Source organism: Lithobates pipiens, unplaced genomic scaffold, assembly GCF_037356315.1.
Source record: "Lithobates pipiens isolate NorthernLeopardFrog02 unplaced genomic scaffold, aLitPip1_a1.2 Scaffold_27, whole genome shotgun sequence".
Lineage (NCBI taxonomy): Eukaryota > Metazoa > Chordata > Amphibia > Anura > Ranidae > Lithobates > Lithobates pipiens.
Window position 1 is genome coordinate 157,402,029 of NW_027507788.1, and position 26,878 is coordinate 157,428,906.

The 26,878-nt window shown below is 46.0% G+C and overlaps 1 pseudogene; it reads right to left on the reverse strand.

The window, feature by feature from the left end:
- Nucleotides 1-252: 252 nt before the first annotated feature.
- LOC143932994 (nicotinamide N-methyltransferase-like) lies at nt 253-7,899 on the reverse strand (annotated as a pseudogene).
- Between the last annotated feature and the right edge of the window lie 18,979 nt (nt 7,900-26,878).

The window sequence follows — 26,878 nt, forward strand, 5'->3', positions numbered from 1 at the left end:
ATTGTCATACAGCTGAAATGTTTTTGATTAGAAGTAAAAAAAAAAAAAAAACTGTTTTAAGCTTGCTATAACCCTAAAGATGAATACAATACTAATATATAGATATGATGCTGAAAGCACTGCTGATATGGCATCTGAACTTTCATTATCAAACTCCATGACACAATAAGTTTGCTTTAATATCCCACTGCCCAAGAATTCACTCCTATGATTTATAGAACACCATTAAAATATTCCTTTTGTTTTTCCTAATTATTTAATTTTTGCAGGCTGAGACAAAGCCTTAAAATCGGAGAGGTCGCTCTCTGTTTTCCTTGAGCGAACTTGACAATGGTTGATGACGAAGCCCTCTTGTTCAATGGCTTTTCTGATGAAGGTCTCATTGTAATTAAAGAGGTGGAATTTATCTTTGCCAACTCTGTAATATGTCACATTCAGGGTTCCATATAGCAGCAACTGTCCTCCAGCCTTTAGCAGTTTGGTGAACTTTTGTAGATTCCTAATAAAATCATCGTTATCTTTGCTGATGACATCCAGGACATTTGTAACCAGTACACAATCTGCTGGTGGTAACACCAATGGATCAGTTATGTTTTCCCTATCATCGTAACATTTTACCACGTGTTTGATCCTTCTCTTCAGACGGTTCACTAAAATTTAGAAAAAAAAAGTGAGTTTAGACACTATGACAGTTTTGTCAGAATGTGTGGTTTTGGTGTTTTGCTTCTTCAATAATCTCCACAAAAAAAGAGATTTCTTTTGCCATCTTTAGGAAGCATATTGGAGTCCATGGGGAAAGTGAAATGAAAGGCTATGAGGAAAATGTTCTGACTAGAGTAGAGAGGTTTAAGTCTAGGTTCACATCTATGCAACTGCGCTAGATGTGTTTTTCGGGCATGTTTTTCAGTGCATTTTTAAACCAGTGTTTTTTATGCATTTTTTTGCATGCAGTTTTCATGCATTTTGCAAAAACATTTGCGAAAGAAAACGGCATGGGGTCCCCCCCTCCAGATATCTGTATGGATTCGGAGGGGACCCCCACGCCCAAATATTTTTAAAAAATGAAGTGAGGTCCCCCTCAAAATCCATACCAGACCCTTATCCGAGCATGCAGCCTGGTAGGTCAGGAAAGGGAGGGGATGAGCGAGCGCCACCCCTCCTGAACCATACCAGGCCACATGACCTCAACATGGGGGGTTGGGTGCTTTCGGGAAGGGGGGGCTCCCCATGTTGATGAGGACAAGGGCCTCTTCCTGATAACCATAGCCAGTGGTTGTCGGGATCTGCAGGCGGGGGCTTATCGGAATCTGGAACCCCCTTTAAGAATGGAGCCCCCAGATCCCAACCCCCCCCCCCATTTGAATGGGTATAGAGTACATTGCTGCTGTCTTCTTCCTCCCTACCTGCTAAAAAAATTTAAAAAGCCGCTCTTGTTCTGTTGATGTCTTCATCTGTTTTGTTTTCACTCGCTTTCTGCCGACGATTGTATAGTTATGGGGCATGGCCATCCGACAAAGGCGGGCTCTCTGGGTGATTTCATCGGACGGCCACACTCCATGGCTATATGAGTCGGCAGAGAGTGGGCGACAACAAAATAGATGAAGACATCAACAGAACAAGAGCTGCTTTATAATTTTTTTTTTTGTGGATAACCGGCTGCAAGGAGGAAGACAGCAGTGGGAAGAGACGGCAGCGGTGGGAAGAAACAACTCAAGGAATAGACGGCAGGAAGGAGAAAACAGCAGGAAGAGACAGCTCGAGGAGAAGACAGTGGGAAGAAGGAGACGACAGGAAGACACGGCTAGAGCTATTAATAAAGGAATTGTCAAAAACCGGCTCTTGTGTTTTTATTGCATTTCACTGCTTTTCTGGTGAATGGGTAGGGGTACGATGTATCCAATATCCATTTAAATGGGGGGGAGAGCGGGATCTGGGGGCCCTCTTCTTAAAGGGGGGCTTCCAGATTCTGATAAGCCCCCCTCCCACAGACCCTGACAACCACTGGCTAGGGTTGTTGGGAAGAGGCCCTTGTCCTCATTAACATGGGGGCAAGGTTCTTTGGGGTGGGTGAGTGCAGATCCCCCCCATTACTAGGGAGAAACGACATGTCTCCTCTCCTTTGACTGCACAGGGATTTGTGTGTTTACACACACAAATCCCCTTGCTGGCACTCGTGCACGCGATCGTGCATGGCCAGCGGTGATATCGACCACCGGCCACGTTCATCAGGTCCCCCACCGTGCAGTGACAGCATGCGCGCCCTCTATTGGCTCTTAAAGGAAACCCATATGGGGTTTTCGGAAGGGGAGCCATTCTGCCCCTGTAAAAAGACATGAGCCGGTCGGGAACCAGTTAACAACCAGCTATTCTTCACACAGAATTTGGATCTGTTGATTTGTTTTCTACCAGTTCAAATCATAATCACTATGAAAATTTGGAATTTATTCTAAAATAACTATAATATAAATAATATAAATAATAAACAAATTCCTTTAAATGAAAAACAATCACAACAATTTGATGTTTAATTATTAATTAATTATTAATTATTAGATTATTAATTTGGCTGATACTCAACCTTATTCCTTCCTTCTCAGTGACAAATGATAAGGCATGGGTCCAATCATGTATGATCATGCAGCCATTTTTTCAGCTCTATGATAGAATGATCATTGAATCTCAGGAGGATGATTTCTTTGAAATACTCGCAGGCTGAATACAGATGGAAAATTATGGGACCAAAGCTAATGTCGATGAGCATGCCTCCTTTAATGTTAGCTGAGAGGAAAACAAAATTAAAAGGCATATAAGTGGTTTTTTTTTTCCTGAATTATATGTGTGAATGGATGTATTTCAATTTCCTAATCATTATCCCATTTTTTGTTGCCATTTTTCAAATGAATGCTTCATTTGAAATGAAAACTTTGATAGACAAGATTAACAATATGCATTTACAATATTAACATCAAATAGGTTGTGTTAGAATATTATTCCAAATTCATAATTCGGCACTTATAGGTGTTATAATATATTTATGGCAAGCTTGCAAAACATATTTGGTTTTATGATTAATCATAATAAATAGTATGTGTGAATGACCTTGATCAAGTGTTCAGTGAAACATATCCTCATCGAAAGCAGAGTTAGTAGTAAGTTTCTGATGTAACCAATTTGAGTATGACATATATGGTATCTTGGTACAGAATGTCATGAGAAGACAAAAATAGACAAAAATGTGTCTACGTAGCTAAAGCAATGATACATTGTGGATTATATCTTGTTAAAATAAGTTTAGAGTAGTCTCAGTTATGTTAATACATATTAGTATATAGTTGTTTAATGTAAAGTTGCTAATATGTGTTCATATTATGTAAATGTATGGTTATGACATTATATGAACAGCACATTATGTCACGTATGGAGTGTTACATGTGAGCTTGTCAATCAAGCTCCATATGACTCTGAGTATCTACTTTTGGACCGCACATTGTGGAAGTTAGCAGACATGAATGTGTGCCATACAAGGTACTAAATTTGTGAGGTTATGACGTTCACATGTAGCATAAAAGCTGAGATGTTTCGAGATTGAAGGTGGACACTCACACGGGCACTCACACTCAGACACCCACACATGATACTGACATATTCATAAAGAGACTGATGACTTGGGACAGCTGAATTCTGCCAGAAGTCTAAGAACGTCATTTCCTGCTTCTTCTTGGAGGACACACACGAGGTCACTATGGACAGAAGGCAGCACCATTGAAACAGACATGCTTTCATAAGCTCATTACAGTTTTTAATTATTCTATTTTCATATATTTTACCTACACTGAACTGAACTATTATACTTTTTACATTGTATTTATGATGCCAACTGTGTGACAAATAAACACACACTTTCTTTTAAGTCAGTTTGACTATCAATGCTATTGATTCGGAAACGCCTCTGAGATATAGAATATTAGACAATAATAATATTCTTCAGGTTGGTACATCGTTTCATGTAAAACAATATATAAATTAAGCCCGACAATAGTTTCATTTGCAACATGATGGCTAAAGGTTAAAAGGGTTGGCGCAAAGAGATTGAAAGAAAAAACAATATATAAATAGATATGCTATTAAATAAAATTATGGTTTAGGTTTATCGCTACCATGAATCATGACAAATCTGTGAGGTTTGCTTAATTTACCATTTGCAAACTTTTGTCTCAAAATTTTGCAGGATCCAAAGGCCAGAAAAAAAGCACAATCTATAATGCAGTGCATAGCCTTTGTTCCATGTCAAGATTTGAGGTTGGCGCTACCATGTGTTCATAGCAAATCTTTGGGGTTTGTAAATTTCGTAAAATGCTAACTTTTGTCTGAAAACTTTGCAGGTTCACTATTAGAAATAGGGAACAACTAATAATAAGCTAGGCCATATGAGATAATGTTCTGAAGAAAGGGATAACCTAGTCACCTTTCCATTTACAGATCACATCAGCCAAGTTTTCAATGTGCGTTGGAGCATGACCCATGTCCAGATTTCCATGTCTTTTGTTTGACAATAGCTTGCTTTTACTAGCCCTACAAACGTCCAGAATTGAATATATGAATTTCCATCTATATGCTGTACTTTAATGGGGTTTAACACAAAGTTTGCAAACATAGAACTGTGAACAAGATTTAGGATACAAACTAAACCTTGTCAGATTTGCTCATCCCTCATTACAAGTAATGTAATTATATAAAGTAAAATGTAAGTTTGAGTCCCAGCCACGACCCATCTATAGGGGGCGCTTGGGCCCCCCCCCCCCACAACTAGTCACAAAAAAAGTCCTTTAAGTGCACTGTGTACTGTGTTTGGGTGCCGGACACAGTGCACTATGGAAGCGTCATGCCAATGCAATCCCATGATTGCAGGCAAGACGCTTCATTTGTGCGATTTTGTGAGGTTTTGAGGCGCACTGCACAGCGCCTCTACACTCTTATTGGCGGTGCTTTCCCCGGGCAGCGACTTCACTTCTGGTTTCTGTGCCAGTGTCGAAATTGGCTCCCTGATCGTGACTGAATGAAGGAAGCATTGAGCAAGGTACTGTGATCTGAGCAGTAATGTGTTACCCTGTCAGTGTCTGTCCAGTTTCCACTATACAGCAGCTCCTTGTACTGTGATTTGTTATCGGACTGCAGGTCAGGGCCATCTTTAATATTGATTGGACCCTGGGCAAAACTTTTCTTGCCCCCCCCCCCATGCAGTTTTACTCCCCACCTGCTCTGAGACATAAAATAAATAGGAGCTAGACTCAAAATCAGTTTACTGAATCAGATTAGGCAGCTATTGCGATTGGTTGCCAGAGGTCACAGTGTATCATTACCGCTCACTGACTGGTTGCTAGAGGTTACAGCACACATTACAGCTCACTGATTAGTTGCTAGAGGTTACATCACATGATTGCTGCTTGTTGAGATTACTGTACAGCAATACTGCTCACTGATTCATTGCTAGAGGTTACAGCACATCATCTCCTCACTCCAGGGGTCATGCTATACATATGGATGCCGCCTTTATTTACATATCTATGCAGCTATTTACATATGAATGCTGCTGCTATTTACATATGAATACTGGTTATTTACATGGGTCTGTGGGTGAGTCATCTGTACACAACAATAGGGCAGAGCTGGGCAGCATTAGTAGCAGCACTTCACACTGAGATATCAGGACAAAGCAAGAGACAAGGAAATTTAAACTGGTATAGTAGGCAAATGTGAGGCAGCTGCTTTGGGTCCCACATCAATGACAGGGCCCAAGGCAGCTGCCCCTTTTTCCCTGCCTTAAAAACGGCCCTGCTGCAGGTGGAGGGAGGGTGGGGGGGTTGACCTGCTTCTTCTATGCCCCAGGAATCAACATTCACCCGACAATTTGTTCATTAAACATCATCTCCTGACTGTATACCACACGAGGGATCCCAGCAGTGTCCTGCTACAGCCATGGTTTACATAGTTGCCAACATTGTAAAAAAATAAATCGGGACACTTTTTTGGCAGTAGGCTGAGTTGTATTATAATTAAGGGGCGGGGCATGTGGTTATAGGTGTGGCATATAAAAAGGTGAAAAGGCGAAGCGCGCCATGGCAAAATATGGGCGTAGTTTACATAAAATAGTGGACATGGCTTTCATGGGGGCGTGGCTCAAATGGGTGTGGTTAGAGTCTGAGATGAAGGCGAGGGAGAGAGAAAGGCGGGGGAGAGGGAAATGAGGGGGGGAGAGGGAAAGGAGGGACAGCAGCCCCCCGATCCTGCACCACAATAGCAATGTGTGTTTTCCAGAGTTTTACAATCAGCAGATAAAGATACTCCAAATACCTAAATAAAATATATTGTTATGGTGTCAGGATGATTGAAGCGCATTATTTCTATTATTACATTGTAATATGAAATGAAATCATTCAACTCACCATAATGCAGAATCAGTGGGAGCCATGAGCGCATCACTAGCCACATTGCCTGCCACCAGATTCCATCAGGTGTCCCAAGCGGAGTCTGTCCTTACATCAGGTGCCCCATAAGAGGTACCTTCTTCACATCTGTGTACATCAGTGAAGCCCCTCCTTACATCTGGTGTCCCTCTGACATCCAGACTGCCCCCCCCCACATCCACAGACTGGCCCCCACATCTCCAGACTGGCCCCCACAGAACCGGCCCCCACAGACCAGCCCCCACAGACTGGCCCCCACATCCACGAGACTGGCCCCCACATCCACAGACTGGCCCCCACATACACAGACTGGCCCCCACATACATGAGACTAGCCCCCACATACACGAGACTGGCCCCCACATCCACGAGACTGGCCCCCACATACACAGACTGGCCTCCACATACACAGACTGGCCCCCACATACATGAGACTAGCCCCCACATACACGAGACTGGCCCCCACATACACGAGACTGGCCCCCACATACACAGACTGGCCTCCACATACACGAGACTGGCCCCCACATACTCACTGCACGGACTGGCTCCCGACAGGACATATGATCTCCTGTCCTCCAAGTGGCGGCCGTCGTTGCCGCGCTGACTTTGAACTGTGGTGCCGCCCACTGCTCTTCACACACACACATACTGGCAGCGGGAGTCGGCGGCGCCACAGGATCTCTATTGAAGACCAGCTTCTGCTCTTCTTAAAAATGGCGGCCGGTGGAGACATTGTCTCCGTGGCCGTGGACCTCTAGCGGCCGGTGGCAAAAAACTGGAAATTTGAATTTCCCAGGACAAAATTTATTCGGGACAAATGTCCTAATCCCGGGAATGTCCCGGGAAATTTGGGACAGTTGGCAACTATGGGTTTACAGACAGTATATCCCCACCTTAACCAGATCTATCTATCTATCTATCTATCTATCTATCTATCTATCTATCTATCTATCTATCTATCTATCTATCTATCTATCTATCTATCTATCTATCTGTGTCTGTCTGTTTGTATCTGTATGTCTCTGTATTTTTCTGTCTATTTATCTATCTGTATCAATCTGTCTGTATCTATTGATCCGTTTGTAGGCCCTATTGGGGGCGAGTGTGTGTGTGTGGAGGGGGGGGGGTGGGTTTGGTTGGGGCTTTGTTTAGACCCACTTCTGTACAACCAGCCTGCCCATGCATGGATCCAAATTTGTCCGGCCCCTGTTAAACAGCTACATTTTTGTCAAAATATGGCTGCCTTAAGGCAGTTAGATAAGTCCCGTCTAAACATACATACCAAACTTGAAAAAATAGTGAATCTCCTCCATGGGCAGTTTAAGGCATTCCTCTCCAAGCTCCATTGCAGGTTTATTGGCACAGTAAGTGTGGAGAAAGGTCCTGGAGTGGAATTTGTCTATGTGGTAGATCTTATGCTGGATAGGGTCCATCTTGTATTATTGTATCACCTATAGAGGGGTCATTGGCTGTCTGATGTTATCTGAAGTGTGTACTTATTGCTCATCACCACATCATTTATATATGCATCCCTGTCCATAGGACTGAATGCTAAAAAAGTACCACATTGTGAATCTTTCAGAGATGACTTTGCAAACCCAGCTGACAGTAATGTGACCGAACATTAAACAGAATAAATTTGTTTTAGCTCACAATGTAAACTAAATTATTTTGAATTTGAAACAATCCTCTCCCGCGTGTGAACAGAAGAAATTATACTTTAACTGATTGCTGCACTTTACCAGTTTTAAGGGTAATTTGTTTGTTTTTTCAAGAAAGAAGAAAGTAAAATATACATTTTTGAACATCACAGCATCAGCATGCATATGTACAGTATATTTTAAAAAGCCAAAAGAAAATTATAAATTTATATGGCCAAAAATGTGCTGTAATAGTAACATTAGGTAGCACACCCCATGTAGGAGCTGGAAATAAACAGGGATCCCCCACTCATGCACAGCCAGGCACCCCAAATATTCACAGGCGCACAGAGTCGGAAAACAGTCTGTAGCTTTGTTTTTGTTGTTTATTAGAGGTTAACAACTTGGATAGGTTGGGAGGTAATGGGTTGCCCAGTTGTGTGCGCTTCGGCGTGTGCACGATCACGTGGACATGCCTGCCAGGAGCAATATCATTGTAACTGTGCCCACGCATGTGCAATGGCCTCTGGCTAAGCACATCTGCTGTGCTATGGCCAGCATGTCCCTGACACCCCTGACCCTTCCTCAAAGATTGATTCTCCTCTCCTTTTTATGTTCTCACCTCTCCTCTTTTGCCGACACCTCCCTGTTGTTCTCCTCTTCTTATACCTTCACCCCTCTACTTTACTTTTTCTACTGTATTTCCACTGTTTACCTCTTATCTTCTCTTTTTTGCTAGAAAATAATCTGTGATGTGGGATTAAAGTTGTGGGTCAGGGGAAATGTATGACACAACACTATGTGCTGCTGAAGATGCCAGATAAATGTAGCCACACTGGATGAGGAAGAGATTTGCCTCAGTTGTAGATTTTGATAAGTGTTTTCAGTACATACCCTTTGCCCCAGTCAGAGAACTAATCAAAAGCTGTAGGATGTAGCTTGGTTTCACTGGCTGGATGTTATGCCTTTTACACACGATCCAATTTTCTGACAACAAATGTTGGTTGTGAGCTGGTTGTCGGAAAGTCCAACTGTGTGTATGCTCCATCGAACATTTGTTGTCGGACTTTCCACCAACAAATGTTGGCTAGCAGGTTCTCAAATTTTCCGCCAACAAATGTTTGTTGTCGGACTTTCCGATCATGTGTACACAAGTCCGTTGGACAAAAGTCCACGCATGCTCGGAATCAAGTATGAGCCGGAGATATAACTAGCATTCATAATGGAGATATCACATACGTCTTGTACATCACTACGTCCGTAACTGTTGGCTAACATTTGTGTGACCATGTGTATGCAAGACAAGTTGGAGGCAACATCCTTTGAACATTTTGTTGTCAGAAAGTCAAATCGTGTGTATGGGGCATAAGCCCTTGTAACCTCCCACATGCTCACACTCCTTAGGGAAGTCGAACCCATCTTTTCATGGGCCCAGAAGAATCTGGCCGGCATATCGGTAGTATTTGTTCCTGGAGTCCAGAACTCTCAGGCAGACTTCCTTTCACGCAATCAATTGGACAACGAGTGGTCGTTTCATGTGAAAATGTTTCAGTGGATTCTATCAATAGGAGTCAGTCCCGAAGTGGATCTTTTCACTTCTCCCTTCAACTTCAAAGTAGATAAATTTTACACTCCGGGTCGTTGCAGCCAGGGGTTCAGAACAGATGCTCTGCCAGACCATTGGAGTTTCAAGAGGGCGTATGCTGTTTCCCCACTCCCAATTATCCTCAGATTTCTGCGGAGGCTTTCAGCTCAGTTTTCGGGATGCCTCTTCCTCTCAGGCTGGACCTTCTTTCCTGCACCCTTGTCCGGCACAGCTGAAACTGATGGTCTGGTTCTTGAGAGGGAGAGGCTGGAATCCTTTGGATGCTCCTCAAAAGTGATCTCCACTCTCATGAGCTCAAGAAAGGCAAGCACAAATACATTTTATGGGACAATCTGGGCCAAATTTGTTGAGTTTTCTTCCTCTTCAGGCAGATCCTTCAGGCATCCAGAAGTTCAGGATATTCTTACTTTCCTCCAATCTGGCCTAGATCTACAGTTATCTATTAGCTCTCTCAGAGTCCAAGTGTCAGCCCTGTCAACTTTCTCAGGAACCTTATGGGCAGTTCATCCTTTAGTTCGACAGTTTTTTCATGGGGCATCAAGACTCAAGCCCCAGAGGAGACCAAGGTTCCCTAAATGGGATCTTCCATTCGTACTAGATTATTTGTCTGGACTCAGTGCCTCAGGGCCTTCCCTGCTTTCCATTAAGGACTTTTCTGCAAAAGTCAGTGTTCCACGAGAACCAGGAGATTGTTTTACCCACATTACCCACATTCCGGTCTCCAGAATCTTCCGAGACTCATCCTCTAGACATAGGTGAAGTTCTAAAAGATTATCTACGAATCACTTCTTCCTTTAGACGATCTGAGCACCTGTTTGTCCTGCACTTTGGCGCTAATAAAGGAAAGAAAGCCTCAACCAGGACAATTGCATCCTGGATCATACAGACCATCCAGCAAGCATAGAGGGCTAAGGGGTTGGCTCCTCCAGAGGTGGTAACAGCACACTCCACTCGGGGAATAGCAGCTTCTTGGGCAGCGGCCCAGCATGTGGCTCCAGATGTCATTTGCAGAGCGGCCTCCTGGGCCTCTATCAATACTTTGTCTCATTATTGTATAGAGCCTGCTTCACTGTCTTCTGTAAACTTTGGTCTGAAAATCCTATCGGTTGATAGGACAAATTAAATTTTTCAGTTCAAGCATGCTCTTCCATGTGGTTTGGCTAGTTATTTCCCAAATGTAGGTTGCCATGGAGTCTGTCAGGAAAAAGGAAAATTTATTGTCAAATACTTACCCTAATCTTCCTTTCCTGATGGACTCCATGGCAGATGGAGTTCCCACCCATTTGTTATTGAGTAGGCTAGTTACGGAACGTAGTACCTAATGGTGAGTGCTCATTTATTTGAATGGGGTCCTATAGCATTGGAGAGGAGGCAGGGTTAACCCATGCATAGGCTGCCATGGAGTCCATCAGGAAAGGAAAATTACGGTAAGTATTTGACAATAAATTTTCTTTTTTTGCTTCCTTTTCAGAAGCCTTGAAAACATTCCTGCACTTTTCTTTTAAAGGAAGTATACAGATGTGTGGTCACAAAGTAGTACTCTATCTGTGTAACATCATTGGTACAATGGCATAGAATGTTCCAAGTTTATATTTGTTTTTACAAAAGTAAAATTATCTTGAAATTAAAATGTAAAACAAACTGTTTAAAATAAATTAGTGTAGAAAACCATTCAGTATCACTTATAGAACCTCATTTTTACCTTCTCATCTGAGAACTATAAGCTATTTTCCCGGGATGTATCCTTCTTAGAAAGTATTTACAATACTTTGTCCTCTGAATTGCTTCTGCTGGAAATGCTAAAAGCTACAATAATAACTTTGTTTAAATCAAGGAAGGAGCGGAATCAGACCAAAACATTCATCCAATCTCTTTACTGAACATAGATTTGAAAATATAGTCCAAAATTATTGCTAAGCATTGTAAATTGCTCAAGCTCATTGCTTGAGCTATTTACCTCGGTTAATAAAAAAGGAAAAAATAGTGCGCTGGCCAATCAAATACAAAGACTGCTGCACCTGGAAATAAATAATTAAAGATGAGGTGCACTGTCTAAATATTTACACATTGCCAGTCTAATAAAAGCTAATAAACAATCTGAAGTGAAAAAAGGAAGTATGTAGCTTTAATAAAAAGTACATATAATCGTTCTCTGATACATTGAAAAAAAATTAACCAAACAACAAAACTTTACATATACTTTATGTATATATATATATATATATATATATATATATATATATATATATATATACACACACACACACACACACACACACACACAGTATCTCACATAAGTGAATACACCCCTCACATTTTTGTAAATATTTTACTATATCTTTTCATGGGACAACACTGAAGAAATTACACTTTGCTACAAAGTAAAGTAGTGAGTGTTCAGCTTGTATAACAGTGTAAATTTGCTGTCCCCTCAAAATAACTCAACACACAGCCATTAATGTCTAAACTGTTGCCAACAAAAGTGAATACACCCCTAAGGGAAAATGTCCAAATTGGGCCCAATTAGCCATTTTCACTCCCCGATGTCATGTGACTTGTTAGTGTTACAAGGTCTCAGGTGTGAATGGAGAGCAGGTGTGTTAAATTTGGTGTTATCACTCTCACTCTCTCATACTGGTTACTGGAAGTTCAACATGGCAGCTCATGGCAAAGAACTCTCTGAGGATCTGAAAAAAAGAATTGTTGCATAGTTACATAGTAGGTGAGGTTAAAAAAAGACACAAGTCCATCAAGTAGCACCTATGTGTGATTGCATGTCAGAATTACATTGTATATCCCAGTATGTTGTGGTCGTTCAGGTGCTTATCTAATAGTTTTTTGAAACTATCGATGCTCCCCGATGAGACCACCGCCTGTGCAAGGGAATTCCACATCCTTGCCGCTCTTACAGTAAAGAACCATCTACGTAGTTTAAGGTTAAACCTCTTTTCTTCTAATTTTAATGAGTGGCCATGTGTCTTGTTAAACTCTCTTCCGCAAAAAAGTTTTATCCTTATTGTGAGGTCACCAGTACGGTATTTATAAATTGAAACCATATCCCCTCTCAAGCGTCTCTTCTCCAGAGAGAATAAGTTCAGCGCTCGCAACCTTTCCTCATAACTAATATCCTCCAGTTCCTTTATTAGCTCAGTTGCCCTTCTTTGTACTCGCTCCATTTCCAGTACATTCTTCCTGAAGACTGGTGTCCAGAACTGGACAGCATTCTCCAGGTGTGGCCGAACCAAAGTCTTGTAGAGCTGGAGAATTATCATTTTATCTCTGGAGTTGATCCCCTATTTAATGCATGCCAATATTCTGTTTGCTTTGTTAGCAGCAGCTTGGCATTACTAAAATCTTGTATATAGTCCCTTATCATCCCCTCCAAGAGCATGCATACTATTGATGTTAGGCTAACTGGTCTGTAATTCCCAGGGATGTATTTTGGGCCTTTTTTAAATATTGGTGCTACATTGGATTTTCTATAATCACCTGGTACCATTCCAGTCAGTAGACTGTCAGTAAAAATTAGGAACAATGGTCTGGCAATTACTTGACTGAGTTCCCCAAGTACCCTCGGATGCAAGCCATCTGGTCCCAGTGGTTTATTAATGTTAAGTTTCCCAAGTCTAATTTTAATTCTGTCTTCTGTTAGCCATGAGGGTGCTTCCTGTGATGTGTCATGAGGATAAACACTACAGTTTTGGTTACTAAAGCCCCCCCGATTCCCTTGTGAAGACTGAGGAGAAGAAGAAATTCAATACCTTCGCCATCTCTCCATCCTTTGTAACCAGATGTCCTTCCTCATGCTTTATGGGGCCAATATGGTCTGTCTTAAAGAATTTCTTGGGATTTTTTTTTGCTATTCTCCGCTATGTGTCTTTCGTGTTCTATCCTAGTGGCACCCTTACATTTCCTGTTGCATTCTTTATAAAGTCTGAAGGCTGATGATGATCCCTCAACCTTGTATTTTTTGAAGGCCTTCTCCTTTGCTTTTATATGCATTTTTACATTGGAGTTAAGCCATCCAGGACTTTTGTTCGCTCTTTTAAATGTATTATGCAATGCATATTAGTATTAGTATTTTTATCAGAACTGCGACATTGCGGCGGACGAATCGGACACTTTTGACATACAGTGATCAGAGATAAAAATAGCCACTGATTACTGTATACATGTCACTATCAGGGAAGGGGCTAACACTAGGGGGCAACTGTATTCCCTAGGTGTGTTCTAACTGTAGGGGGGATGGAACTGACTGAGGGAGGAGACCGATGTGTGTTCCTACTTAATAGGAACACACAATCTTTCTCTCCCCTGAGAGAACTGGGATGTGTGTGTTTACATAAACATCCCCATTATCATTTTGTCATGAGCGATCGTGGGTGCGCCGGGCATGCGCATTGACTCTAGCGGACATCACGCCCGCCCAGCACACGCATTGGCTCTGGGGACATGCCTGCTATGACGTCTTAAAGGAGCGCTGTATAGCTATGGCGATTTGCACAGCCGTGCCAACCTGCTGCAGTATAACTGTGGCAGCTGGTCGGCTAGCGGTTATTGCACGAAATGCAAAAAGGAGCTCTCTGAAGACATACAATCAAGATAAGTTGATCTGTATGAAGCTAGAAAGGGATTCTCTTAAACTCTTTAGGCATCTACTGGTAGACAAATTGCCTATAAATGGAGACATTTTAGTACTGTGGCTACTCTTCCTGGAAGTGGGCTCCCAGCCCAGATGACTACCAAGGCACAACGTAGAATCCTCAATGAGGTAAAGAAGAACCCATGAATAACAGCTAAAGCCTGGAAGACATCGCTGAAACTGACAAATGTCCCTGTTCATGAGTCCACTAGGTGTATTTTACGCTGCACAAAACAAATGGTTTAGTGGCTTTGTGAGTATGAACACTGCGTCATAAGGCTTGGTTCACATAGGTGCGCTGTGCAACCTTGCATGTGATTCGCACCTCCCCGGAAGTACAAATCACATGTGATGTCTGTGCGGTGCGATTTCAGCCATACAGATAGTATGGCTGAATTTGCATCGCATTCGGACCAAAGTCATGCAGGGCCCTTTTTTTGGTCTGCACCAGATTCAGACTGCATGGGTATTCACACCCATGCGATTCGATTCATGTCCAAATTGACAGTTTGCACTATGATATACAAACTGATCTGGGGGTGTCACTAACTTTGTATTGGCACCCACAGCGGTTTGCATAAGGCAGTGTGAACTGCCTTGCGAGTCAGGTGCGATGTGGGAGCCTGCAGTGGATTTGCAGCGTTCCTGCATTATACCTATGTGAACCTAGCCTAAAGTATGTAATGAGAGTTTTTCACAGTTTGGATTTAATGACACTTAAGGCTCGGTTCACACCAGACGCGGCACGACTTGCCGCGCCGCGACCTGACAAGTCGCCCCCGTTCTGTACTACGGAGCCGTTCTAATAGGAGCGACTCGAGTCGCTCCGACTTAGAAAAAAGGTTCCTGTACTACTTTTGCGGCGACCTCGGGCGACTTGCATTGACTTCTATACAGAAGTCATTTTGCAAGTCGCCGCTGAGGTCGCGGCAGGTCGCGGAGCGGCAAATCGTGCCGCGTCTGGTGTGAACCGAGCCTTAATTTGTATATTATATTTTCTTGTTTTGAAACAACACTGACTCTTTCATAAGAAAGGAGCGGGGGGGGGGGGGGGGGGCGCTTGCCATTTTCACCCTGGGCGCCAGATGACTTTGTACCTGCACTAAGCACGCTGCGCTACAATACACAGTAATTTAGCACCTTTTGAACACATGTAGAGCAACTAACTGTCCCTACACAGACTCCATAAACTACTCCAACACACACTGACAAATGGCTTTTAGGCACCTTTCACATGGAGCAGATCCATCCAAATGGAGTCCGCCTGTTCAACAGTAAGGATGAGCTCCAGCGTGTTCGCGAGCTGCATGGGCCGAGCCCTTCCAGTAAGTGCACAATGCTAATCACAGGCATTGAGACATTGTCCTGACTCCCGATGTGCAGCTGCAGAGATCGGGAAATGTCTCACTGCTTGTGATTAGCGCTTTGTGGTGCTGACTTTCTGGCGGGCTCGGCACTGCGGCTTGCAAACACGCTTAAGCTCCTCTGATCCATGCTGAGCAGGTGGATGACAGATCAGTGTCCGCTCTACTATGCAGAACGGACACTCTCTTCTATGGGGCGTCAGATGGAAACGGACTGGAACTGTCTGTTTTCATCCAATCTAACGGATCTGGGGGGATAGAGAATGTATCACCATACGTCTATTTTTAGCAGATTTTATCGGCGGGTGTTAGTGGGCACATGTCGTCTAACATCCAATGCCTAATAGAAAACAATGGGTGGTCTGATCGGGTCCAGCTGAATAACTGATAGGTGGATCCGAACGGTCCGCTGGTGTGAAATGGACCTTATAATGAGAGGACTGGCACATAAAGTATTTATTATTGAAGAGTAACTCCACTTTTTTTTGAGAAAAAAACATTCCCCCCTGCGTGATCTATGGTCATTGAAAGGATTATAACAAACTGCAGATTCCTACCTCTTGTTATTCTGAAGAAATCCCTGTATGTTTGTTTGTGTCTATGTGGCCAATTTTGGTGCAGGAGATGCTTTAAATCTGACTTGTATCTTAGTGCAGACTTCTGGGAAAATCAGTGAGCCAATCACAGAGGAAATTATGTTTTTGGGAGCTGTGTATTACACATTCTGCGTACAGAACACCTCCAGGTAGCCATATTGCATTGCATTTTCTGAAAATTACAGCTGCTACAGATTGAAAAGGAAAGGTGATTTTTAATAATATTCAATCACATGTATATGCTATATAAAAAAAAAATTATTTGCTATTTTTTTCCTCACAAAAGTGCAGTTACACTTTAAGTTCAAAGACTATGAAGTTCATTATGGTTACAAAGAATTTGGCCCAGTGAAGTCCAACATTATTTTGCCAGGTTTGAAAACCTCGAACATGCGTGATTCTCTGGGAACCCATGGTAGTGGCAAACTCTAACCTTAATGCTAATAGTCAGCAATTTCTCAAAAACATACATATCAAAAAGTGCTCTGGGGTGAAAGCTGTGTACATAGTAGATCTTATGTAGGCCAGGCTCCAATCTAAAGATATTGTATCCCTGACAGCAACCCCCAGCGTCTCCTGTCTTCTCATGGTGTTTTACTAGTATCAGCCTCAGGTGATTGCACTGTGATCATCTGCCAAACAGAAGAGAATATTTTTTATTTAGTCTTCTCACAGCTTTCACAGGAGAGCAAAGGATTATTTAACTACTTGAAGACTGGACTGTTATCCCTACTTCCAATCTGGGCCATTTTCCATTTTTTAGCGCTGTGAAACTTTGAAGTCAGTCATGCAGCACTGTATTTACATGATTGTTTTTACAAAAGACCAAAAAGTTTTTCTTAATTTCTGTTATAAAATTTAGCAAATAAGTAATCTTTCTTCCTATATTTAGCTCAAAATTTATTCTGCTACATTTCTTTGGTGGAAAAAAAAACAAATACCGTATATACTCGAGTATAGGCCGACCCGAATATAAGCCGAGGCCCCCAATTTACCCCCAAAAAAACTGGCAAACTTATTGACTCGTGTATAAGCCGAGGGTGAGACATGCCTGTCCATCCCTGTGTGTGTGTCCGTCCATCCCTGTGTGTCCGTCCATCCCTGTGTGTCCGTCCATCCCTGTGTGTCCGTCCATCCATCCCTGTGTGTGTGTGTGTGTCCATCCATCCATCCATCCCTGTGTGTGTGTGTCTCCATCCATCCATCCATCCATCCCTGTGTGTGTGTGTCTCCATCCATCCATCCATCCATCCCTGTGTGTGTGTGTCTCCATCCATCCATCCATCCCTGTGTGTGTGTGTATCCATCCATCCCTGTGTGTGTGTGTGTGTCTCCATCCATCCATCCATCCGTGTGTGTGTGTCTCCATCCGTGTGTGTGTGTGTGTGTGTGTGTGTGTGTGTGTGTGTGTGTGTGTGTGTGTGTGTGTCCAGCCTACCTGTGTCCCGAGCCTTTGTCCCGAGCCTTCGTCCCGTCCCGTCCCGTCCCGTCCCGTCCCGTGCCGTGCCTTGCCTTGCCTCCGTCCCGTGCCCTCTTCGTCGGCGGCCATTGTAAAATTCAAAAGCCGCGCCTCCTCCTTCGCCTGTGATAGGCGGAACACTGAATTTCCCAGCAGCCTGTGTTCCGCATATCACGGACGTCGTATCATCCTCGTCCGTAGTACGAGGATGAGACGACGCCCGTGATAGGCGGAACACAGGCTGCTGGGAAATTCAGTGTTCCGCCTATCACAGGCGAAGGCGGAGCCGGAGGCGCGGCTTTTGAATCATAGAATGGCCGCTGTCTGTCTGCTCGACACGCTGATCGAGCGGGCAGACAGCGATGACTCGAGTATAAGCCGAGGGGGGCACTTTCAGCCTCAAAAAAGAGGCTGAAAATCTCGGCTTATACTCGAGTATATACGGTAAGTGTGTATTATTTAGTCTGTGTATAAGTTATAGAGTAGTGGCGGCTGGTGGGTTTTTATTTTTGGGGGGAAGCAAACAACCACTCCCCCTTGGGGTGGCCGGCGGCACAAGCACTACCACCACCTAGATTGGCCAGCCGGCGGTCTGGCACTTGCCCGATCGAGATGGGGGCTGTGTTGTCCTCCTGTATGGCCTGTCTGCTGTGCGCGCGGTGAGGTGTGGGCAGCAGCTAGGGTTTCGTAAAATATTTAATTTCATGCATCATCATTTGCTAAACGCATCTGGTGTCATCCAAACCCCAATACGAAACTTGCGAATCATTTTTTAAAGAAACCCTGCACGTAGCCGTAGAACTTAGCCACCGATTCGTGCCTCTATCATGCCTAAACATTTGATTAATTTTACGTACCTCACTCTGATTCAAACCCATTCACATATGCATTGCACTGATTCATTCCGGCATGTCTCAGTTGTTGTCAGTCACAATCGTGGCAGGCCGATTCGTGCCTCTGTTGTGACTAATCATTTTACTCATTTCACTCACTTCACACATTTCACTCATTTTTACAGTGACGTACTGCGCTCAGATTTGAATCTAGTCGCAGATGCACTCATTAGTCTCGGTGTGCCCCAGTTGTTTTTTTGCCTCATTTCAGTACATGCTCCAGAGTCCGGTCGTTGTCAGTCGCAGTTTGTGGCTCACCGATTTGTGCCTCTGTCATAGGAAATCATATTACTGTCATGTATCACATTCCGATTCAAATCCGTCGCATACGTGATGCTCCGATTCGTTCCAGCATGCCCCAGTAATTTTTTGGCCTCATTTCAGTACATGCGCCAAAGTCCGGTTCATTGTCAGTCGCAGTCGAGGCACACCGATTCTCGCCTCTGTCATGGCAAATCATTTCATTAATTTCACTGTCACGTACCGTGCTCCGATTCATATCCATCGCATCCGTGATGCAACGATTCTTTTCCGGCGTGCCCCAGTTGTCTGGCCTCATTTCAGTACATGCTTTAGAGACCGGTTCGTTATCAGTTGCAGTCGCGGCATGACCGATTCATGCCTCTGTCATGGCAATCATTTCACTGTCATGTACCACGCTCCAAATCAAATCCAGTGGCATCTGCGATGCATCGATTCATTCCAGTGTGCCCCAGTTTGCTTGGCCTCATTTCATTCTCTGCGCCACAGTTAGTTTTGTTGCTTGTTGCAGTCGCGGCACACCGATTCATGCCTCAGTCATGGCAAATCATTTCACTCATTTCACTGTCATGTACCGCACCCTGATTCGAATCCAGTAGCATCCGAGATGCACCGATTTGTCCAGGCACGCCCCAGTAGTCTTGGCCTCATTTCATTATGTGTTCCACAGTCCAACTCATTGTTTGTCACAGTCACGGCATACCGATTCATGTCTATATCATGGCAAAACATTTCACTCCCTCAGAGAGAAAGAGTGAGAGAGAGGGGGTGAGATAGAAAGCGAGAGAGAGAGGAAGAGTGTAAAAGAGGGGAGTGAGAGAGGGGGGGTGTGTGAGAGAGGGGGAGTGAGAGAGAGAGAGGGGGAGTAAGAGAGAGAGATGGGGGGAGAATGAGAGGGGGTGAGAGAGGGATAGTGTGAGAGAGAGAGAGGTGAGAGGGAGAAATACAGGGTGACAGAGAGGGGGAGATAGAGAGAAGGAGAGAGAGGGGGTGATAGAGAGAGGGAGAGAGAAGGTGTTGATAATGAGAGGGAGAAAGAGAGAGGGGGGAGTGTGAGAGAGAGTTCTACCCACATGGATGCCACCTCCCCATCATTCCATTCACAATGTCACTCCTCTCTATCACCCTTACTTCATTTTTGATATATAGACATACCCCTCCCTCTTTTCTAAATTCCCTGTCCTTCCGATACAAGAAATACCCCTAAATATTTGCCAGTCAGTTGTGGAAGCTGTCAAGCCAAGTTTCTATTATTCCCACAAAGTCTAAGTCTTCCTTGTGTAATAGCAGCTCCAGTTCCTCCATTTTGTTAGTTAGGCTCCTGTCATTTGTGTATACTTCTCTGTGTTGTATGGGTGCATATTCATTTCTCCTTACATTTTCTCATACTTTGTTTTTGATTTGACCACTCATTCACCCCTGCATTAAATGTTCCAGCTATATTATCACTACTAGTGTCAAGTCTCTAGTGTGAGGCCGGGTTGCTGAGAGGGCGTCCCTTGCGGTTGAGTGCAGCAATCCCCTGGCAGTGATACAGGGGATGCGGTGCCCAAAGATGCAGGGGTTGCCAGAAATGCTGCAGGCTGGCTGGTTGGCAGTAGATGGCTGGAGTGCACTGGGTAGCAAATGTGGGCAGCCGTGTGAAAAGAAGTCTTAAGAAGCAGCAGGGTAAATCAGGAACAGGGTCCACAGCCAGGCCAGGGGTCATATACCAGGAGACAGTCTGAGAGAAGTACAGGAACAAGCCGGGTCATACACAGAGGGCAGAGAATCGAGGAGTAATCAGCTAAGCCGAAGTCAGAGTGAGGAGAGAGACAGGATCACAGGTCAAGCCAAGCAGAGGTCAAGCCAGGGGTTTTCAGGGTATACAAGGCACATGAACACAGGAAGCTGTTGATAATCCAGCAAACTGCAAGTGTCAGTGACAGGTTTAAATAGGCTGGCGGGTGCACCTACAATTGTCACGGCATGCACATGCACTGGCGTGCACAGACTGCCGTGTCCTGGCTGCATCTGCATGCGCGCAAACGCATGGAAACTCGTCTGGCGCTACCGATTGCCCACAACACAGCCATTTCTCTGACAACTGGCTCCACTATTACCCTCTGTCCTTTGCTCACTGCTGACCGTCACTTCATTAGAACTCCCCCCAACACCTAGTTTAAAAGCCCCTCCAACTTTGTAGCTATTTTTCTTCCCCGTTAATATGCAGCCCGTCCTTACTAAAAAGCTGGTAACTGACTGACAACCCTCTTTCTTACACCAGTTCCTAAGCCACTTGTTTAGTTCCCTAAGCTCCTGCTGCCTCTCTGGTTTTTCTCGAGGAACATGTAGTATTTCAGACAAAACTACCTTGGAGGTCCTTTTCTTTTTTTTTGTAATTCCTTTATTTAATGCCAGAAAAAATAACAGGCGCATGGACAACTTCAATAAAACATACAGAATTCCAAAACATAAACCTTTCGGTAGCACCCGGGTGGGAGATATAGGGACCACCCCCAACAGAAACTGAAACTAAACATAGAAGCATACCCGAACAGGGGGCTATAATTCCCCTCTAAGACCTCTGAGACCAAATAAGCAATCTGACCCCACCCAGGTGAGCGGTAATCATCACATGGCCATGCATTACAGTGAGAAGCACGGATTTTGTTATTTTATAAAGAAAGGGAAAAGGAGGGAGATGGGTGATGGGCCGGGCCCCTAGCGGGCAGCACATACATTGTTAAAGACTGGTCATTCCCGGGGGAGCCCGCAACCCACCACATCCTGCATGGGCTAGTCGACAAAATCTAACCATGAAAGAAAAAGGACTGAGGAAGTGAAGGGATGGAGGGGAAAGGGGTTACGGAAGAAAGGGACTACAGGGGGGAACACAGAGGGGGGAGGGGGGCCCGAGAGAAGGGAAAAGAGAGCAAGACAGAGAGACAGACCAGATAGAAGAGGCAAAGAAGAGACTCCAGGCAGGATGAAGCAAAAGAGCCAAACACGGAAGAGCAGAATAATGACGGTGGGCGACACCAAGCCGCGGGGGGGGGGGGGGCAGAAGCCAGCATACAGCGATCCTCTCTCAACGGGCAGCTAACGCGGCCACCCGGAGGTAGGCCTCAGTGTAGGTGAAATGTTGCCAAGGTCTCCAAGTCTCACGAAAGGCCTCCTCCTTATTGTGAAGCGTCGCTGTGAGGTCTGCCATATCTCTTAATTCGTTCACTTTAGAGAACCATAAAGCCAAGGCCGGCGGGTTCTCCGATCTCCAGCACAAAGGGATACAGGCTTTAGCTGCATTCAGCAGTTGAATAGTCAAAGAGTTCCTATACTTTTTGATGGATCGCTCCGACAGGTGCAACAAGCAGGCCGCAGGGTTCCCCTCCAGGGAGACACCCGTCAGATGACCAATCGTGTCGATCACCCCGCGCCAGAAGGGGACCAGCTTGGGACAGGCCCAAAAGACATGCAACATGGTTCCCTCCGCCTCCCCACAGCGCCAGCAACAGGCAGGCACCTGGGGGAAGATGCGGTGGAGAACGGATGGGACCCTATACCATCTAGAGGTGATTTTGTAGCACGTCTCCTGAACCCGTGTAGCCATAGAGGATTTCTGCGCAAAATGAAGTATCTTCTGCCGTTGATCTGGAGCAAAGTGGGTGCAGAGCTCCGCCTCCCACTTGGCCACGGATGGGGGGGCATACCCCTCAGCCGGACGAATCAGGGCAGAGTAGAGGAGCGAGAGGCAGTGCCGCACCGGTTCCCCCCGATGACAAATCCGCTCTAATTCCGTGAGGGGGCGAGAGTTACCCGGCGTCCGCAAACAGTTACGTAAGAAATTCCGCAATTTCAGGCCGCTCCAAAAGTCCAGTGGAGGGTCCACCGCTCGTGGCCCCGCCTCCGAGGCGAGTCGACCATCCAGGCCTATAAAGTCACACAACCGCCGCCTGTCGCCCATCTGCAGACGACGAAAGCAGGGACTCTGGAGGCCCGGTACAAAGTCCGGGTTACCCAGAACTGGCACCATAGGGGAGGGCACCGGGGACACCGACGAGTTCCGAAAGGCCTCCCTTATCACCCGCAGGGTACCCCCCAGTGTGGGGTGATCCAAAATAGCCCTTGGCAGGGGCGCTGATAGCCAGGGCCTGCTTCCAATCGTGCCCCCAGAGTCCTCCCCCTCCATGGCCACCCAATGCTTCGCCCCCTCATGACAATGCCAGTCCACCAACCTGGTCAGATGAACCGCCCTGTAATATGCCCTCACGTCTGGAAGACCAACTCCACCCCTGTGCTTAGGCAGGTGCAGAAGCTGTAATCTAAGACGTGGTCTCCGGTGCGACCAGATAAAAGCACGGAACAGGGAATCTATCCGTTTGAAAAAGGTGGGAGGGAGGTAAATGGGCAATGCCTGCAACAGGTACAAAATTTTTGGCAACAGAGTCATCTTAAGTGCACTGCACCGGCCAAACCACGTCAGCGTTATTGAATGCCAGTGCAGGAGATCTGCCCTTAAGCGGTCCACCAATGGCACAAAATTAGCTGTATATAGGGACGCCGGGTCAGGGGTAACATCAACACTGAGGTAGCGAATATGACTCGTAGCCCACCTCAGCGTGTATGCCCCCCGTAAACGTCGAACCACATCTCCCCCCACCGTGATGTTAAGGATGGAGGATTTAGCTAAATTAATTTGGAAAAGGGAGAGAGAGCCATACTCCGCCAAAGAGGACAGCAGAGTAGGCAGTGACGTAAGGGGATCCGTTAAAAAGAAAATTAGGTCATCTGCAAATGCGGCCACTTTATGGATACCCGAAGCCTTCGCATAGCCAACAATGTCTGTATTTGACCGAATATGGCACAGAAGGGGCTCAAGAGACAAAATAAAAATCAGTGGGGACAGGGGACAACCTTGCCGGGTGCCGTTCTTGATAGAGAAGTATGGAGACCTTGTTTCGTTCACCTTAACCGCCGCAGTAGGGCTCGAATAAAGGGACAAAACCCAATGGAGCATGGAGTGACGTAGTCCTATATGCTCCAGAGTAGCTTGGATAAACGACCAGTCCACGCGGTCAAAGGCCTTCTCCGCGTCAGTTGACAGCAAGAGAAGAGCTCGCTTAGAAGTTCTGGCCGCGTGGATCAGGTTGAGGACTCTAATGGTGTTGTCCCGGGGTTCGCGCCCCGGGACAAACCCTGCCTGGTCCCTGTGGATGAGGCTAGGGACGTGCGGGAGCAACCTGTTCGCCAAAATTCTGGCAAAGAGCTTCAGGTCAGAATTCAACAGTGCGATTGGGCGGTAGTTTCCACAACACAGAGGATCCTTGCCCTCCTTCGGAATGAGGGAAATATGAGCTCTGAGGGAGTCCACCGGAAAGGAAAAGCCCTCGGTAAGGGAGTTGAGGGCAGTGACCAAGGGCTTCCCCAGTATCCCAAAGAAGGTCTTGTAGTATGTCGGTGTAAAGCCGTCGGGGCCTGGAGCCTTCCTAGGCTTTGACTCCGCCAGTGCCACCCCCAGCTCCTCGACCGAAATGGGCTCCTCCAGCTCGTCCCGCACCTCCCCAGGGAGGGAGGGCATACCTGAGGCAGCTAGATACGACTGGGGGGTCGGGCCCGCTACTTCAGGGGAGCCAGGAGCAGGCGCCCCTTTCAGATTGTAGAGGCCTTCATAGAAGGCCTGGAACTCCGCCACTATGTCATCTGACACGTTCAGTTTCCGACCAGACGCCGACTTAATATGGGGAATGTAAGTCTGGGCACGCGGGCCCCTCAAGGCCCTTGCCAGTAAGGACCCCGGTTTGTTAAAGTACTCAAACATATTCCGTCGGGTCCAGGCCAGCTTTTGTTTAGTCTTCTGGAAAAGAAGGGAGCGCAGCTCTTCACGAGCCTTAAGAAGGTCCTGAAGAACAGCCCGCGCCAAGTGCGCCTTATGCTGCGTCTCCAGCCTCCGGATCGTGGCTAGGAGTTCGTCTGTGCGCCGCATCCTCTCCCGTTTAAGACGGGCCCCTATTTTCATCAGCACACCCCTAATCACCACCTTATGAGCCTCCCATACAGTAAGGGGGTTGGCCACCGAAGTACCATTAATAGAGAAGTACTCCTGCAACGCCGTCTGGATCTCCAAGTGAGTATCTTCAGACTGGAGGAGGGCGCGCTACTGACCCCAACTGAAGGGTGAGGTGGACGGGCGCATGGTCAGAAAATGAAATAACGTCGATAGAGCTGGATACCACCGCAGGCAAGTCCCTATGCGACACTAACAAGTAGTCCAAACGAGAGTACGTATGATGTACCTGCGAAAAGAAGGTATAATCTCTGGTTTGTGCATGCAACAACCGCCAAGGGTCGACCAGGCGCAGCGCCTGAAGATCCGTTTTCAGCCGTTTTAAGCGCGCGTATGACAAGTGGGAGGCCCCCCTAGAGACATCAAGTGCTGGGTCCATGGCAAAGTTTAGGTCCCCGCCAAAAACCAGCAGCCCATCTGCAAACTCCAGCAGCTCAGGGATAAGATTCTGCAAGAACTGCACATGGTCAGTGTTAGGAAAGTACACGTTGGCAAAGGTGACCTGCCTACCAAACACCGTCCCCTTCAGAAAAATGAAACGGCCCTGTGCGTCCGCCCGCTGCGCCTCGAACGACCAAGGAACGGATTTGGCTATTAAGATACTCACCCCCTTTGACTTGGAGATCGGAGAAACACTGTGGTAAGCCCAGGCCAAGGCCCCATTGGTAAGTCTGGGTGTGCAACCCGCGCAAAAATGCGTCTCTTGCAAAAATGCTACCTGCGACCCACCTCTGCAGGTTCAACAACAGCTGTGAGCGCTTCTCTGGGGTGTTTAGGCCCCGTACATTCAAGGAAGTGACCTTAAGGAGACCCATTCCACCTCACTGGAGATCAACGGCAATGGAGCTCGCAAGTCCCCCACCCACAGGCCCCCCCCCCCACGGCACGGGAGCAACCCACAGCGGCCCTAGAAGAGTGTGGGCAGAAAGTACAGGGGAAGGAGAAATAGGGGTGTAAAGAGGAGAAGGGGATCACCGGGAGAGATAAAGACAAAGGAGAGGGAGAAAAGGGGGCAAGAGCAAGCGGGACAGGAAAGATAAAAAAAAGGAGGGGAGGAGGGATGGGAAGAAAAAGAATCTGCGGTGATCACTACTCAAAATTGCAGCCCTACGATTGGGCACACTAGGTGTCCACACCAGGGCCTACCCTAACGGGGGGAAAAGAAATGCTGAGATTCCCGAAGATGGCCAAACGAGAAAACGTAGAGAGATAAAACTCAGTAACAATGGAGATGCAGGAGACTAGCCAATAAGAACTAAGATCTAGAAAACGACATAGCAAACATAGCAGTAATACATGAAAACATAACAGGTGGCAACATTGGCAGAACATAACATAGCATACCCGGCCACCCAGGGCACTGTCCCGGGTCCCCTCACTGGGACCGGAGACAGTGGGGCAAGAGCGGCCCACACAGAGCATGAAAATTCCAGCATGGTCAACAGACCGGGGATGATCGGTAAGTCCGGGCCCACGGCGGCGCAAGTGGGGGGGTGGCTCTCAAAACTTCAATCAGTGGTAATTGGGGAGGGGGAGGGGCAAGAGGGGCCGGGAGAGGGGCCAAAGCCCCAAAACCTGTCGGGTAAGACCCAAGTATGTTAGGGTGACTGAGAGCCCCATGGGGTGACCAAGGGCCTCCCAACCATCGTCCAACGGGGGAGGAGGGAAAGGACACAGGGCCCCCAGCTACGCCGTGGGTGACGGACCGACCCATCCCCCCTCACAAACCACCCTCACCCCCCACCAAAAATACAACCCCCCCACAACACAGAAGAGCAGCCTCACCCCCAAACAACAAGGGAGACGTGGGAAAGGACAGACAGTAAAAATTACAAAAACATCCCACAGATCTTCACTGACAAAGTCCTGGGCACCAAGGAATGTACTAAGTAGCACAGTGGCAATGAG